We start from the raw sequence: 16638 nt of genomic DNA on the forward strand, positions 1-16638 counted from the left end.
ATATTCCTTCAGATCATGTCAAGCAAATCATGAGAGCCAGAGAAATTGGACTTCGCTCCCTCAGCAGTATCCTCCTGTCTTGCCCCTAAACAGAATAAGTAGTTGGTATAATCTGGATCCCTGGAAGCAGTTTGCAATGAGGAGGATGAAAAGTTTTAAACAAGTTGCATGTGTTGGTGAGTAATGTCACCACCTAAACATCTTCTGTCTTTTGACAGTAGGCTGCATGTCAGAGGGTGAGCTGGATCTTTAAGGGGGTTGGGGCTCAGCCTCACCTGTGTCAGATTTAATCTGCCTCCCAGGAGATAGGAATGCAGAGTCCAGAGGTCAGGTGGCAGTCACATGACAGAATATAAGGGAAGACAGTAACTCGGTCCACTCTGGTGTGGAAGACTGTGTTTTCATTAGATTTCATTATATGCCACAAGGGGTGAACTCTGTGATCTAGTTGGAAGGATAAGCCACCTCAGTGTCAGCAAAACACTGAAAACTCCTGTTCAAAAGGACACAAGGTCCATCTACCAGCCTGCGGAAGGCAGCAAAAGAGGGAAGCAATTCTGTCAGATCTTTGGGCGTAAGAATCCATTTCATAGTCCCACATAGGCTAGTAAGATTCAGAAGCAACAGTTTTACTTTTCTGTGTGGTTTTCTATGCTACTTTCTTTGGGAACTTGACTAATTCCCACCCTAATTCTATGAGCCCAAAAATAAATCCATTCTAGATATGTGCATAGATTCATATAGTTTAAGACCAGTGCGGACCATTTGACCTTCTAATCTGCCTTCCTATATATTACAGCCCATTAATTTCACTCAGTTATTCCTGTATTGAGCCCAAACACTTGTTTGACTACAGCATATCTTCCAGAAAGGCTTCGTGCCTTGATCCGAAGAGATGGAGAATCCACCACTTACCTCGGTAGTTTATTCCAATAGTTAATCACCCTCATTGTTAAACTTGTGCCATATATCCAATTTGAATTTGTCTAGCTTCAGCTTCCAGTCACTGGTCCTTTTCTCCACTATATTAAAGAGCCAGTTAATATCCATTATTTTCTCTCCATTAAGGTACTTACACACTATGATCTAGTCACCTCTCAATCTCTTTGATTAAACTAATCAGATTTATTTTCTTAAATCTCTGTGTAACGCATTATCTCCAGCTCTCAAATCATTTTTGTGGTTCTTCTCTGCACCCTCTTCCATTTTTCAAAATCCTTTTAAAAATGTGGATAACAGAACTGTACTCAGTATCCATCTCATCAATGCTATCTATAGAAGTAAAATTCATCCCTGTATGCCTACTCACCTCTTTATACAGCCAAGAATTGTATTAGCCCTTTGTGCCACAGCATTGCTGTGGGAGCTCACCTTGAATTGCTTGTCCATTATGATCCCTAAATCCTTTTCAGACTCGCCACTTTTCAGAATACAGTGCCCCACTCTGTATTTATGGCCTGCAGTCCTTGCTCAGGACATGTTCCACAGCATACATACCTTTGCCTGGTAGTTTTCACCTGCACCTCTCTCTAAAATGAATCTGGATATCACAGAGGCTGTTTCCCTTATGTAGGTTGCAAGTAATCTGGTCCACCTGGTAACTGCTCCAGAGGCTTTTCTTTCTAGACAGTGAGGCTTTGTGTTTCTTCAAAGGGACTTGTCCTTCCCACATGGTATCTGTTCCTGTCTCTGTTGTTCAAGGTACTGGAGTACTTAAATCAGGACCTTTGCTGAGTTCCTGATTAATGAGCCTCAGGCCTTAGATACATGGCATTCCATTTCCTTTCAGGAGTATGTTAGGTGTAATCCCTGCTCTAATATGGCCCATCCCCATGGGTTGCCTCAAGGTCTCTGGTGCCTGCTTTCATCTTGTTTTTTCCACCCCCCAGTGCCATCCATATGTCCTGGAAGCTTATCTCCTTCATCTTTTCTTACTGGATCATGGGCATGTTACTACACATTGGCCATTAAAGTAAGCCTTTGGTAAATGCTATCGTTTCCAAATTAACTTCTTGTTAGGCAGATCCAGCTCACCTAGTCCAGGTATTAGGGAACTAAATGTGATCAGGGCATACCCGTTGTCCACAACCTCTGCACCTGCCATACTGTACTGGATGCAATTACTGTACATACACCTCTACCTCGATATAACATTGTCCTCGGGAGCCCAAAAATCTTACCGTGTTATAGGTGAAACCATGTTATATCGAACTTGATTTGATCCGCCGGAGCATTCAGCCCTACCTCCCTGGAATGCTGCTTTACCACGTTATATCTGAATTTGATTTATATCAGGTGGCGTTATATCGGGGTAGAGGTGTATTAATGATAATGATCCAGTAATGCCCACTAGAGTGACACACAAATGGATTATCCTGGGGAGATTGTTTGCAGCTGTGGACAGGTTATTAGTATGGTCTGAACTCTCACTATGTTAAGTTTAGAAGAGAGATAAGCTTGCCAGCGTAGATGGGGACAGGAAAGAGAGATCCATCATGAGCTCAAGTGTTCCATGTGCTCTTTTGGCAACATTTAGGGAGCTGAAGCAAATATCTATAATTTTTGTTTAACTTGACATTGTATATGGCGGAGCTTCTTCTAACACGGCTGTTTAATAGTTCATACATTTGTGTGTGGTTTTCTTCCCCTCCACAGTTCTCATTCTTCATGACCATCATGGACCCCGGTTCACGGAGTGAGAATGTTTTAGTCTGCCAAGAGGTGAGTTCAGGGTTTTGTTACTCTTTCAATGGTTAATGACATCACTGACACCTAACTCAGTGCAAAGAATGCAGCTGTGTTCTGTGTTAGATGTTAAGGATGTTAGGGAGGCATTCAGATAGCTGGCATAATGGTGGTTATATAAGTACCTGAGAGAGACTGTGACTCTGTACATAGTAATATCTATCTCTGTTCTTACTCATGCCTTACTTGGGCAAAATGCTCAATGGAGTCCTTAGAAATTAATGTTCTACATGCAGTGGCTAAAACAGTGCATTGTAAAAAAATCCCTTATGTTAGGTTCTACACAATAACGGACGGTATTGGAACCATGTATATTTTAGTTTGTTTTTATGAGAGGGGGACTCAAGTTGCAACATTTGGCTCAGGAGTCAGCTTTCAAGCACTGCACAGCCTGCAGGTGTTGGGATCAGGGATTCAGCCCATTTTAAGTGGAAGGGACCTGTGTAATAGGATCTGTGGGTGGATTTCAAACATCCCTGAAGTTAAGGGTTGTTGAGACCCAGGGTTTGGGTCCAGGCCTATGATTCACACCACACATGTATGTGAATGCCATACAGCTTCTATAGGTATGTTACAGATTAACTTCTGCTTAAGTTATTGCTCTCTCTAGGAGCTCTGGCCCTGGTTAGCTATGCAAAGGCAAAAATAAATCTTCCTCTTCCTTGCATAATTATGTGGAAGCAAGCCACTCACAACAGCAATTATTAAGCTCCCTGTTCTTTGTGGAGCATAGAGACTGGTTGCTCCTCCTCTCCCGGAGTAGGATGTTGTAAAGGGGGTGGAGGAGGTAAGGCCATGGCCATATATTGTGGGGAGGCAATTTGGTTCACTGTAATGAATGGAGCAGAATGCATTCCCTTTGTGACTAAAGAGAAGCCTTTAAGGCACAGTGATGGTGGTGTGGATCTGCACTACCCCTTACCAGACTTGGCTTAAAAGTCACTACTTACCCCTGAGTTTTGTCAAACTTTTAGCTCCCTGACTGGTAAAATAGAAGGTTCTCCCACCCCATCTCACTCTGGGTGGATTAAATTCTGAAGGCTTTACTCATTCTTTATCTCAGGCTTTGCTCAGTCCTTACTCAGACACCCTCCCTTTGAAGTAAGTGGGAGGTGGTTTAAAGACTGAACAAAATCCAAGTTTAAGGACTTCTCGATTCGGTCTTGTGACTTGATAGCTGAATAGGAGTCATACTCAAAGTCATTTCTCGTGTCTTACAAAAGATAATGTTGTTTTTCAACATTTCATAGCTGCAATTTCTAATTTTTTCATAACAAACAGGTCAAATATGTTTTACATCTGTTGTGCATTACCAAATTTACAGCTAAATGATTTTGAGACTAGCTTGAGAATTATGGTCATTCCCTACGCTTTCAGCCAGGCTTATATTTATATTTAGACTGTTTATGTTTTTTCTGTATTTGAAGGATTAAGGGTTCTAGTCAAACTGAGTACTTCTCAACAGGGGGAGCTACATGATATTTAACAAAACTTATGAAATAACCACACACAATATGTCTAGACAAATGTCATTCAAATTCAGTTAGGTATATTTGGCAGATCATCTCAAGCCTCAACTAGTTATTTGACCTAAAACAAATTCCACTATAACTAACCAATGTTAGCTCATGATCATACTCATTGTCTGAATAAATTTCCTACATATAACACAAAATAAGGAAACCACTTTCCACAGTCTAGTAATTGAGTTCCACGACTGTGGTGACACCTGCTGGTACAATAATATTTATAACTATTATACATACTATTTGAGACAAAATATGACCAACTTGTTAACCTTGCTATACAGAAAATGTTACCCCTTACGAATCACTTATTTTTAAAAAATAACTTAATATAATTAACATTTTGTTCTAAATGAAATGTACTGTCAAACAATTTTATTACTTGAGAAGATTTGACATTAAACATACCACTGCAGTATTGCATATCTTTTAGCAAAGTGGAAAAGAAATGTATGTTCTTAGTTCTGTAGAGTAATTGTTGTTAACTTCACTTAGGCTAGCAAAGGAAAATGCAATGATACTGTAGCCAAGGGTATGTCTAAACAGGGATAAAAGACCCGCAGCCCAAGCTCCATGAGCCCAAGTCAGCTGAACTGGACCAGCTGCAGCCATGCTGCAAGTCTTTTATCCCTTTGTAGATGTATCCTTAGGGTTCAGGCAAAATGAGGTCATTCTGTGTTAAATTTATCTGACCCCTCTGTCATCAGCTTTAAATGGTAATGATTGTCAGATCCCCACCTCACAGAAAATTGCTTAAAGGTGTGGCTAGCATAACTCAGTGTCTGATTTGACATAGTAGGTCATTTGGGGCCCTCATTCCATCAGCCCCAGTCAATGTAGTATGTAATTCTGTGATTGCCTTTAACTGCTAATAATTCATTTAAATTTTTGCCCTCAGAAAAGTACAATGGTAAAAGAAGCTCTTCTGGAGAAAACTATATTTGCTGAAGATAGCTGAAGATGGGCCGCGGGAGAAAAGGCATTAAGTGCAGCCAAATGGTGTGGCTCTGCAGTGCTTGGTAATCAGGCAGCACATGGGGCCTCCTATGCAATTCTGCAAAACTCTGTCTATTGCTGAGGCAGTCTCCATGGTGATCCATGGAACGGGAGCATGTGAGAGAGTGGGGTTACATTATAGTTTGGCTAGGGAAGTGGCAGGGCCAGGCTTGGTGGGTCTACAAAATGCAAGATCTACTGGTCACAAACCTTGTGTGTAGGGGAGGTCTAGGTCCTGATTTAGCAAAGTACTTCTTAAGCAAGTGCCTTTATTAAAGCACCATGTTAGTCCCAATGAAGTTAAAGGGACCACTCGCACACTTAAGTACCTTGCTGAAGTGGGACCCTAGTGAGCCATAGCTGATGTGTCTTCTTCTCACTGGCTGTGAACATGCTCGACACCCTGACTTTTGATCTGAAGGGAGAAGTACTTCCTCCTACTGCGTCATTGATCCCCTGAACTGTTATATTTGGATGCTGATTGAGGGAGGAGATTTTTAATTCTTAGCTGGCCAAATACATTGTGATATCAGTGGAGTTACAGCAGGGTTGAATTTGGCCCAAACATTCCCAGAAGGAGATTGGTGGCTTTTGTTTTAGTTTTTTAAAAAAATCTAGTCTGCAGACTCCTAACATCTAACTTTCATCGTAGTTTACAGAGAAAAACATCTACTTTTGTGCTACCTTTTAAAAAATGTTTCATTACTAGATTTCATATGGAACATGAAACAAAATATTTAAAGTTAGTAATGTTCTCTTTCATTTTAGTTGAGAATCTCCAGACTGTAAAACAATATTCTTAATCTTCTCCAGAGAGAGGAGGCATGGAGAAGCAAGACTAAGAAATTAAATTCCTGTCTGATGTAATGAAGAAAGATATGTTGATGTGCTCCTAAGGTACTTATAATGCGAATGTGGGGCTCTTGGAATGGTCTTAACATCCCTTTTAAAATGAAATAAGTTGTGGGACCTCTATAGTAGCAATTGCTTGATTTTGTTTATTATCTTCATAAAATTTCCCTCAAAGAAGTAGTACAAAAAAGTCAACATAACATACTAGGGACCCTTGTTAAACTGAACAGAGCTACCTTTAAAATGGATGATTTATGCTTGTCTTGGAACTAAACAAGACTTACTCTGGACATATACTCCTTTACTGTAGGTATGTTAGGAATTTTTGGTCTCGGCTTTTGGATTTTAACAAAACAAGATCATAAATTTAAACTACAGAATCATAATAACGAAATCAGTGGTCCTGACAAATGATTATCAACTTAATTTGAAAAAATGAAACAAAGACCTGATGTCTTGCTTATTATTTTTTCCTTAAAATCATATTTTGCATGTCTGAGAATTTCAAAGCACTTAGAAATATTAATGAATTAAGCGTCCAAATAAACCTATGTAGTAGACATGCGTTATTCCCATTTTAAAGTTAAGACCCAGGGAGATTAAATGACTTGCTTAAATTCACAAACCAAATTGGGGAAGTTAGAGCTAGAACTCAGATTTCCTGAGTACTAGTCCTGTACTTTAATCTAAACTTATTTGTTTGTTTGTACACTTTTTTCCCTTATTTTTTTCATAAATCCAGTAAGTATTTGAAGTTATTTGAAGAATAAGAATCTTAGATTTAAGGGTGCAAATACATCATTAATTCAAAATATTATTGAAATGTTCAAAATTCAAATATTTGAAATTGAGGAAACTCAGAATTAAGTTTGCCACAAAAAACTTTAAATTTGAGCTTGCATTCTTTCAAACACTGGAAATCTTTCATCTGATTTCAGTAGGTCTTTGGATTTGGCACAATATGAGGATACTGGTAACTGCTAAGTGGTATGACAGCTTTAGAAGTGGTTCATATCATTAACTACAAATGAGAGTAATACACTGCAGTAGTACATATGATGAATTTATTTCAGTGACTAATATTCCAGCATATGAGGCCAATTGGTATATTGTTAAGTAGTAATGGTGACTGTTGGGCCTACCTGTGAAGGACAGCATCTTAGTGACATGGAGAGAGAGAAAATGGAGGCGGTAGCTACAGTGGGACTCCCAGTCTGTATTTATACGTTCAGAGAGTAAGGCCCTGAAGGGATCATTATATCATCTAGCCTGACCTCCTGTACATCACAGGCCATTACATTTCACCCAGGCCATTAAATTTCACTCCTGTATTGAGCCCTATAACTTGTGTCTGGCTAAAACATATCTTCCAGAAAGGGATCCAGTCTTGAAGACATCAAGAGATGGAGAATCCACAACTTTCCTTGATAGTTTGTTCCCATGTTAATCACCCTCACTGTTTATTTCTGTTTTGAATTTGTCTGACTTCATCTTTATCCACTGGAAATATAAAATATATTAAAGTGGTATTATCTTATTCTATCATTTAAATAACAGCACTGATAAACACAGGACTTGATGTCTTGGTCAGTGAATTAGTTTAATTAGTCTTAATCACTCAAGGGTCTGCTCTTATGGATAAAAGGTGCTCTGTAAATATAAAGCATTATTAGTACTAGTTCCTCTCCTCTGATGTTGTTGAAAGAGACTTCAGCTGATTTGATTTGAGTAAGTCACACATTGATGTGTCTTTATCTGTCTCTAGATGTGGGGTCAAGTCCAGTATTGGTGACTTCCACTGACTTCAGTGGGAGTTTGTTACTCATAGGGTGACCAGATGTCCCGATTTTATAGGGATAGTCCCGATTTTAGGGCTTTTTCTTATATAGGCTCCTATTATTTCCCACCCCATCCAGATTTTTCACTTTTGCTGTCTGGTCACCCTAGTTACTCATGCCAGGGCTGAATTTGATATGTGTTTACTGTCTGAGTCAAAAATGTAGAGGACAGCATATTCAGTCAGCCTCATTCTTTACAAACAAAGACTGTGACAACTATTTCTGCACCTGGCATCAGCTAAACTATTAAATCCAATACTGGTCAGCTATTTTGTGTATCCCATCTTCACTCTTCAGTTAGAAATGTTACCAATATTTTATCATATTGTAATTTAACAATGGTAAATGTCAATAGCTTCCACACGCTGCAAGGGTTTCTCCCCAGTGAATTAGTAAAATGTTAATGTTACATTTAGTGCTAGGTAATAATAGCTCTGACTATGAAGAGGCAGGATAAACCCTATGCTATGTCTGAGCCATGCTGGATGCCTGATTAAATAGAGAAGCTAATCTGGACTGGCTGCCTTTCCCATTTTATGATTCTATAATAGATGTAGTCAATTCCAGTGATGAGTGTTTGCCTGTAGTGCATGCCTCTTCTTATCTGACAGTCCTGGTAAATGTAATCCTTAAATTTCTTAGTGTTTCTGGGGTGTTCAGTTGATGTATTCACAATTTTGAAGAGAAATTAAGACTCTTTCTGAGAATTGTTCCAGATCCTAGTTTACTGAGCCATCTGCCAAATTAATTTGAAGTATCTATCTTTTTTTTGTTTGTTTTGTTTGAGCTTCTATGCTGAAAGTCTATCCGATTTATTATTTTTCTCATTGGAGAAACACTTACTGAGCTTTAACAGATGTTCAAATTCTTTAATTTCTAGAGTTTGCAAGTTCCCCTGGTCTTAATGAGTTCCTTCAGTACTCTGGGTTACAAGACTTTTATGTTCTCCCAGAAAATTTGATTTCTCAAATCTCCCATCAAGAGTGAAAAATTACTTACCCCCTGTGACTAATGCTGGTTTTTATGGAAGACCCTCTTGTAAGCAATGCATAAGTGTTATTACCATACTTAGTACTTGCTTCTCAAGCTGACTGCTGATGCCTAGAAGAAGTTAGTGACATCTGAAAGTGAGTAGACAAAACTGATACATGAAGTTTTTCTCCAAATTTATTTGTTGCAGGGCTGGGAGAGATAAAGATCCTGTATCTGATTCGAAACAGAGTAAGCAAAGTTACTCTCCGCATACCACCAACAGAGCCTCAACTGCCATAGATGCTGGTTTGCAAATTAAAGATATTTCTTGGTTTTCCTTTATAAATTAGAACTAGATCCAAATCATTTTTTTTCCAAACATTGGGGGGGTCGTTTGCGTTAGGTAATCCAGTGTAAGGCTGGACTCTCCAGTTGGACTCTCAGGACATCAAGCCTTGGTGGTTGCACAGGAACAGACCAAATGGTGAACGATTGCTACAGCCGACTATCTAGCTAAGTGTAGAAGAATAAGAACAAGAATTTGAGATGACTACAGATATGGACCCAAGACATACGGACCAGATCTGGCTGTGGATTCAGATTTTAGATTTGGCAGTTCCAGTTTGTGCCTGTCTCTATTTTTAGTAAAAGTTGAATAGGGACTAATTCTGCTGTCACTTACACTAGCATTGTCACTGACTTGCATCAGTGTAATTGGGATCAGAACATGGCCCACAGTTATTTCAGTGTGGAACAATGAACTGTCACATTATTATAGCCTGTGGGACAGATGCCTCAGAATAGGCACAGCACAGAAGGTGGAGTCCAGGGGACGTGCAGGAAAAAGATTTTGGGTTTGCTGCAGGCTACTGCAGCCCCTGCTCTAACTTATGGCAGCCTTATCTAGGCTATCCATAGGCTGTGCCACAGCCTGGAGTGGTCCAGAATTGCCATAATGCTCAGCACTGTAGATATTCAACTTCTGCCCCTAACATGCTTCTTCCTGGCACTACCTTGGCACATCTCTTATGCTGAGGGCTGTGATGGGGGCCAGACAGCAAACCTACACTGCTCTTGCACTGGGGGAATTCTGCAGCTTGCTGCAGCACCTCTACAACCTTTATATGCCAGCAGAGTCACCTACAGGGTGTGGGTTGGGGGCTAGAATTATAGACTCATAGATTCTAGGACTGGAATGGACCTCGAGAGGTCATCGAGTCCAGTCCCCTGCCCTCATGGCAGGACCAAATACTGTCTAGACCATCTCTGATAGACATTTATCTAACCTACTCTTAAATATCTCCAGACATGGAGATTCCACAACCTCCCTAGGCAATTTATTCCAGTGTTTAACTACCCCTGACAGTTAGGAACTTTTTCCTAATGTCCAACCTAAATCTCCCTTGCTGCAGTTTAAGCCCATTGCTTCTTGTTCTAGCATTAGAGGCTAAGGTGAACAAGTTTTCTCCCTCCTCCTGATGACACCCTTTTAGATACTGAAAACTGCTATCATGTCCCCTCTCAGTCTTCTCTTTTCCAAACTAAATAAACCCAATTCTTTCAGCCTTCCTTCATAGGTCATGTTCTCAAGACCTTTAATCATTCTTGTTGCTCTTCTCTGGACCCTCTCCAATTTCTCCACATCTTTCTTGAAATGCGGTGCCCAGAACTGGACACAAGACTCCAGTTGAGGCCTAACCAGCGCAGAGTAGAGCGGAAGAATGACTTCTCGTGTCTTGTTTACAACACACCTGTTAATGCATCCCAGAATCACGTTTGCTTTTTTTTGCAACAGTATCACACTGTTGACTCATATTTAGCTTGTGGTCCACTATGACCCCTAGATCTCTTTCTGCCATACTCTTCCTAGACAGTCTCTTCCCATTCTGTATGTGTGAAACTGATTGTTCCTTCCTAAGTGGAGCACTTTGCATTTGTTTTATTGAACTTCATCCGGTTTACCTCAGACCATTTCTCCAATTTGTCCAGATCATTTTGATTTTGACCCTGTCCTCCAAAGCAGTTGCAATCCCTCCCAGTTTGGTATCGTCTGCAAACTTAATAAGCGTACTTTCTATGCCAACATCTAAGTCGTTGATGAAGATATTGAACAGAGCCGGTCCTAAAACAGACCCCTGCGGAACCCCACTTGTTATACCTTTCCAGCAGGATTGGGAGCCATTAATAACACTCTCTGAGTACGGTTATCCAGCCAGTTATGCACCCACCTTATAATAGCCCCATCTAAATTGTATTTGCCTAATTTATCGATAAGAATATCATGCAAGACTGTATCAAATGCCTTACTAAAGTCTAGGTATATCACATCCACCGCTTCTTCCCTTATCCACAAGGACTCGTATACCCTATCAAAGAAAGCTATCAGATTGGTTTGACACGATTTGTTCTTTACAAATCCATGCTGGCTATTCCCTATCACCTTACCACCTTCCAAGTGTTTGCAGATGATTTCTTTAATTACTTGCTCCATTATCTTCCCTGCCACAGAAGTTAACTAAACTGGTCTGTAGTTTCCTGGGTTGTTTTTATTTCCCTTTTTATAGATGGGCACTATATTTGCCCATTTTCCAGTCTTCTGGAATCTCTCCTGCCTCCCATGACTTCCAAAGATATAGCTAGAGGCTCAGATACCTCCTCTATTAACTCATTGAGTATTCTAGGATGCATTTCATCAGGCCCTGGTGACTTGCAGGCATCTAAAATTTTCTAAGTGATTTTTTAACTTGCTCTTTTTTATTTTACCTTCTAATCCTACCCCCTTCCCATAAGCATTCACTATGTTAGACATTCCTTCAGACTTCTCAGTGAAGACCGAAACAAAGAAGCCATTAAGCATCTCTGCCATTTCCAAGTTTCCTGTTACTGTTTCTCCCTCCTTCTCCTTAGGTACTATACGTTTAAGAAACTCCTATCTTATTGCAATATAGGGTTATATCTCTCAAGAGCTAAGATCTGTCTGTATTTTCTACCTTTTAGCATTCTTTCTCTCCCCATGTGTTTAGTGACATTAATTTTTCAACTTTTTAATACTATTTTGCAATTTAGATCTGCAAAATCAATAAAATCAAAGTTCCCAAAATGATGTAGGTGGCAGAAGCAGCACCCCCCCATCAGAACGTTTATTTTCTAGAACAGATTTTTTATTATTTTCTCTCTGCTTATAAATTATATGATGCTAAAATATTAGTAACATCAGCTTCAAAATTCATCACGTTGCAATTCTTAAATTCATGTTCTCTTCATTTTTTTTTCTTTTTGTTACTACGAGGACAAACCCAAAAGCAAGCATCTGATGGAGGTGGGGGAAATCACAGCTCAACTGAGGCTTTCTTTTCATAGCACATTGAGAAGCTTACTGGCTGTAGATTTGATTATTGACTGAGGCCAGAAAATTGAAAAGATGTTTTATGATGGACCCATAACTCTGTGCTCCGCTCTCAGTGATGTAGGGACTTTTACAGGCACTGATTGGTGGATAGAGTCAAAAATTGAGAGCTGCTAGTTATTGGCATTGCTGGTGCTGAAACATAGCTAGCTAACACTTCTCCTGTCTTCTCCACCTGCTCCTGTATCCAAACAGAGAACCTGACCATGGATACCTCTACCCAGATCCTGATGTGGATTTGCGGAGACTGTTGTCTGCATTTCCCACTCTCAGAAAGCCAGGCTGGGGGCCAGTCCACTGTGAAAGGTACCTGCTGGTGTAATCTCTCAGGAAGCAGGTGGGAAAGCCTGCAGTAGGAGGTGGCTAGACTGAGGAGCATCCATGCCCATGAGGAATTCATAGAGAGTATTCATATGGAGATGTCCAAGGCTGAGGAAGCTATCTATCTAGTAAGGACTGTTGTTATGCCACCATGGGAGGAGGATATGGCTCTGTCACAGGGAGGACACTGGCTGCCTGTTACTTCTGGTAGCAGGCAGTGCTCCACCCTTAGTTCCAACCCTCCTACCATAGTGATGAAGAACTGTTATGCTGCCCTGGCAATGATCAATGAGGAATCACCCTCAAAAGTGGAGGAGAAGCCATCTACCCCCAAGGATCACAGCCACTACTCCCAGGAGGAAACATAGGGTAATGGTGGTTAGTGACCCTCTTCTGAGGAAGACGGAGGCACCCATCTGCTTCCTGACATGGCATCCTGTGAGAGACACTGCCTGCCAGGGGCCCATATCTGAGACTTTATGGAGGGATTTTTAAGGATCATCCAGCACTCTGATTACTACCACATGCTACTTATCCATGTGGGCAATAATAATACTGCCAGGTATGACCCTGAGCAGATCAGAAGTGACTACAAGGCTCTGGGAGTAAGGTTGAAGGAGTTGGGGGTTCAGTGGTGTTCTCTTCGATCCTTCTGATCAGAGGTAGGGGGACCCAAGCAGACAGATACATCCTGGAAGTGAATGCCTGGCTGTGAAGATGGTATCACCAGGAGGTCTTCGGATACTTTGACCATGAGATGCTGTTCCAGGAAGAACTGCTAAGCAGAGATGGGGTCCACCTATCAAGGAAGACGAAGAGCATCTTTGGATATAGACTGACTAACCTAGTGAGGTGGGCTTTAAACTAGATTTGATGGGAACAGGTGATAAAAGCATAGAGACCTGGGAGAAAGTTCAGAATTTGGGGGGAGAATGTCCCATTATAGCACGGATATGGGAGAGACAAGAGAGAATGTAGGGGGAAATCAAATTCGTATCTTAGATGTCTGTATACTAATGTGAGATGTATAGGGAATAAGGAAGAACTTGAAATGCTAGTTAATAAACTATGACATAGTTGGCATCAGAGACTTGAATATTGCCATAGGAGGGTACAGCTTGCTCAGGAAAGACAGTAAGAGTGGGAAAGAGAGCAGGTGTTGCCTTATATGTTAAAAATGTGTACACTTGGACTGAGGTTAATATGGAAATAGGAGACAGACTTGTTGAAAGTCTCTGGGTGAGGATAAAAGGGGTAAAAACAAGGGTGATGTCATGGTAGGGGTCTACTACAGACCACCTAACCAGGAAGAAGAGGTGGATGAGACTATTTTAAGCAACTAACAAAATCACCCAAAGCACAGGACTTGGTGGTGATGGGTGACTTCAACTATCCAGGGCACAGACTATCCAATAAATTATTGTATTTCTGTAGTATATTTCATTTTTATTTTTTTAAAGTACAATTTCTAGCATGTACTGAGCATTGTAGGGACTGATAAACTCTGCTCTGTTACACACATGTAAATCCTCAGCAACTCCGTTGACTTCAGTGGGGTTACTATAGCTTCACACCAATATTACTTAATGGATAATTTCTTATCCACAAGAGAATTTGCTTATCAAAAGTCAAACCATGTAGTATATTCAGTAGAAGGGCGGGGGGTCTATTGAAACAACTCACTGCTGATTATATTTCCTGTAATATCAGGGACTGAGGAATTTTTTTTGTTTTTTTTTGCAACAGACTTACATTGACTCGTAGTCTGTGATTCACTATAACTCTCGGATCCTTTTCTGCAGTTCTCCTTCCTAGGCAGTCATTTCCCATTTTGTATTTGTGTAATTGATTATTCTTTCCTAAGTGTACTATCTTGCATTTGTTGTTGTTACATTTCATCATATTTATTTCATACCATTTCTCCAGTTTGTCAAGATCACTTTGAATTTTAATCCTGTCCTCCAAAGCACTTGCAACACCTCCCAGCTTAGTGTTGTCCACAAACTTTATAAGTGTACTCTATATCAGTGCTTCTCAGAGTCAGGCTGCTGCTTGTTCAGAGAAAGCCCCTGGTGGTCCAGGCCAGTTCATTTACCTGCCGTGTCCACAGGTTCGGGCGATCGTGGCTCCCACTGGCCACGGTTCTCCACTCCAGGTCAATGGGGGCCGCGGGAAGCAGCAGCCAGCACATCCCTCAGCCCGCACCGCTTTCAGCAGCTCCCATTGGCCTGCAGCGGTGAACTGCAGCCAGTGGGAATTGCGATCAGCTGAACCTGCGGACACGGCAGGCAAACAAACCGGCCTGGCCAGCCAGGGGCTTTCCGAACAAACGGCAGCCCGACTTTGAGAAGCACTGCTCTATCTACATGCCACTATCCACACCATTTTTTGAAAATCTTGAATAGAACGAAGCCCAGGTCAGATGCCTGTGGGACCTCATTTGATATGCCCTTTCAGCTTGACACTGAACCATTCATAACTACTCTGAATACACTTTTCCAACTAGGTGTGAACCCACCTTATAGTAGATTTTTCTAGGATATGTTTCTCTAGTTTGAGAAGGTCATTGAGACGGTACCAAAAGGCTTGCTGAAGTTGAGATATCACTTCTTAAATTCTGTGGCTATTCATTGTCTGCTCTATCAACCTGGAGTCCTGTTGCTGCTCTTTGCTTGGAACTGGAAATCATACTCCAAGGAATGGAAACTGCTTATTTAAAATGTGTGATAGGGTGTCAGCATTCTGTGGCATGATGCATATATGTTAGTGAATGGGGTAGGGGGAAACAGGCATAGAGTGAAGAGAAAGCATTTATAACTAAAAGAAGGCTGAGGTCCGATATTTATGTACTGTATAATCACAGATCAATCACAGTCCTGACTGAACATCAGAAACCTTGATTTATTAAATGTTGCCTTTTTTATTAAATAAGTTATTTGACTAACTGCTTTTGTATCACACGTGGAGGTGGTGATATCCATGCGATTAACTGTAGCTATACACGGCGGACTGCTTCCCCTTAGTCCCACTAATCCATCTTCAGAGAGTTTATTCTAAAAATAAATCAATTTGCTGTAGAAATGTCCTTGCAAAAATGGTTCCCCTCCCGTGCAAATACATTTTTGGTTTAGCATGGACTCTTCTCACCTGAATGTATCCTCCTGAGTGATGAGATGACAGAGAATGGAGACAAAGGAATACAATGTCACTTAACCACATGACACTATGTTAACATCCAGGACAATATAACATGCCAAAGAATTGGTCAGCTCCCCTTCTTTTTATTTTAAATCCGGTCTCCCTCATCTAGGCACTATCCGTTTTTCTAACTGAAACTTTATTAAAAAGACATCTTGTCTCTTTAAATCCTGGAACAACTATTGTATTGATGAGTCTCCCATGTCACATTACATCTGGACTGGATCCCTTGCAGCATTTCTGAAAAAGTGTCTTTAAACTTAGTGGTCTGCAGCTGAGGTCTGTGGAAATCTGTGGGCACCTTGCAGAAAGTACAACAGTTCTTAAAATAGCCTTAATCTGACCAAACCAGACTCTTCTTGTAGGTATTCTGCATCTGAATAATCTATGATAAGGTTAATATCCTTTGTCACTTATTTGGCTACACTATTCTACTATGAGCCAGGCCTATGGTTTTAAACCATCATGTTTGTATGTAAATAAATGCCCCTTTAATTTGCTGTAATTTCAAATATTTTATTCTGTAGTTATAAATAATTAACATACCTTTTATGAGATTTTTGATTCTGTTCTACCTTAAGACATATTCTACCCTTCAAACAATGTGTAAACACCAATAGGAATAACAGTTAGAATATGTCTCCAGGGGAGACAATCTTCCTCCCTCCTCACCCTCTCAAATGTAAATCTATGCAATATTCTTTCCAAAATATATGTTCCAATAAATCATACTAATATTCCGTACTTGCCAGTACAATAATACAAAAATGGAATGAATCCCAAA

This window comes from Chelonoidis abingdonii, chromosome 6, assembly GCF_003597395.2.
Source record: "Chelonoidis abingdonii isolate Lonesome George chromosome 6, CheloAbing_2.0, whole genome shotgun sequence".
Taxonomy (NCBI): Eukaryota; Metazoa; Chordata; order Testudines; family Testudinidae; genus Chelonoidis; species Chelonoidis abingdonii.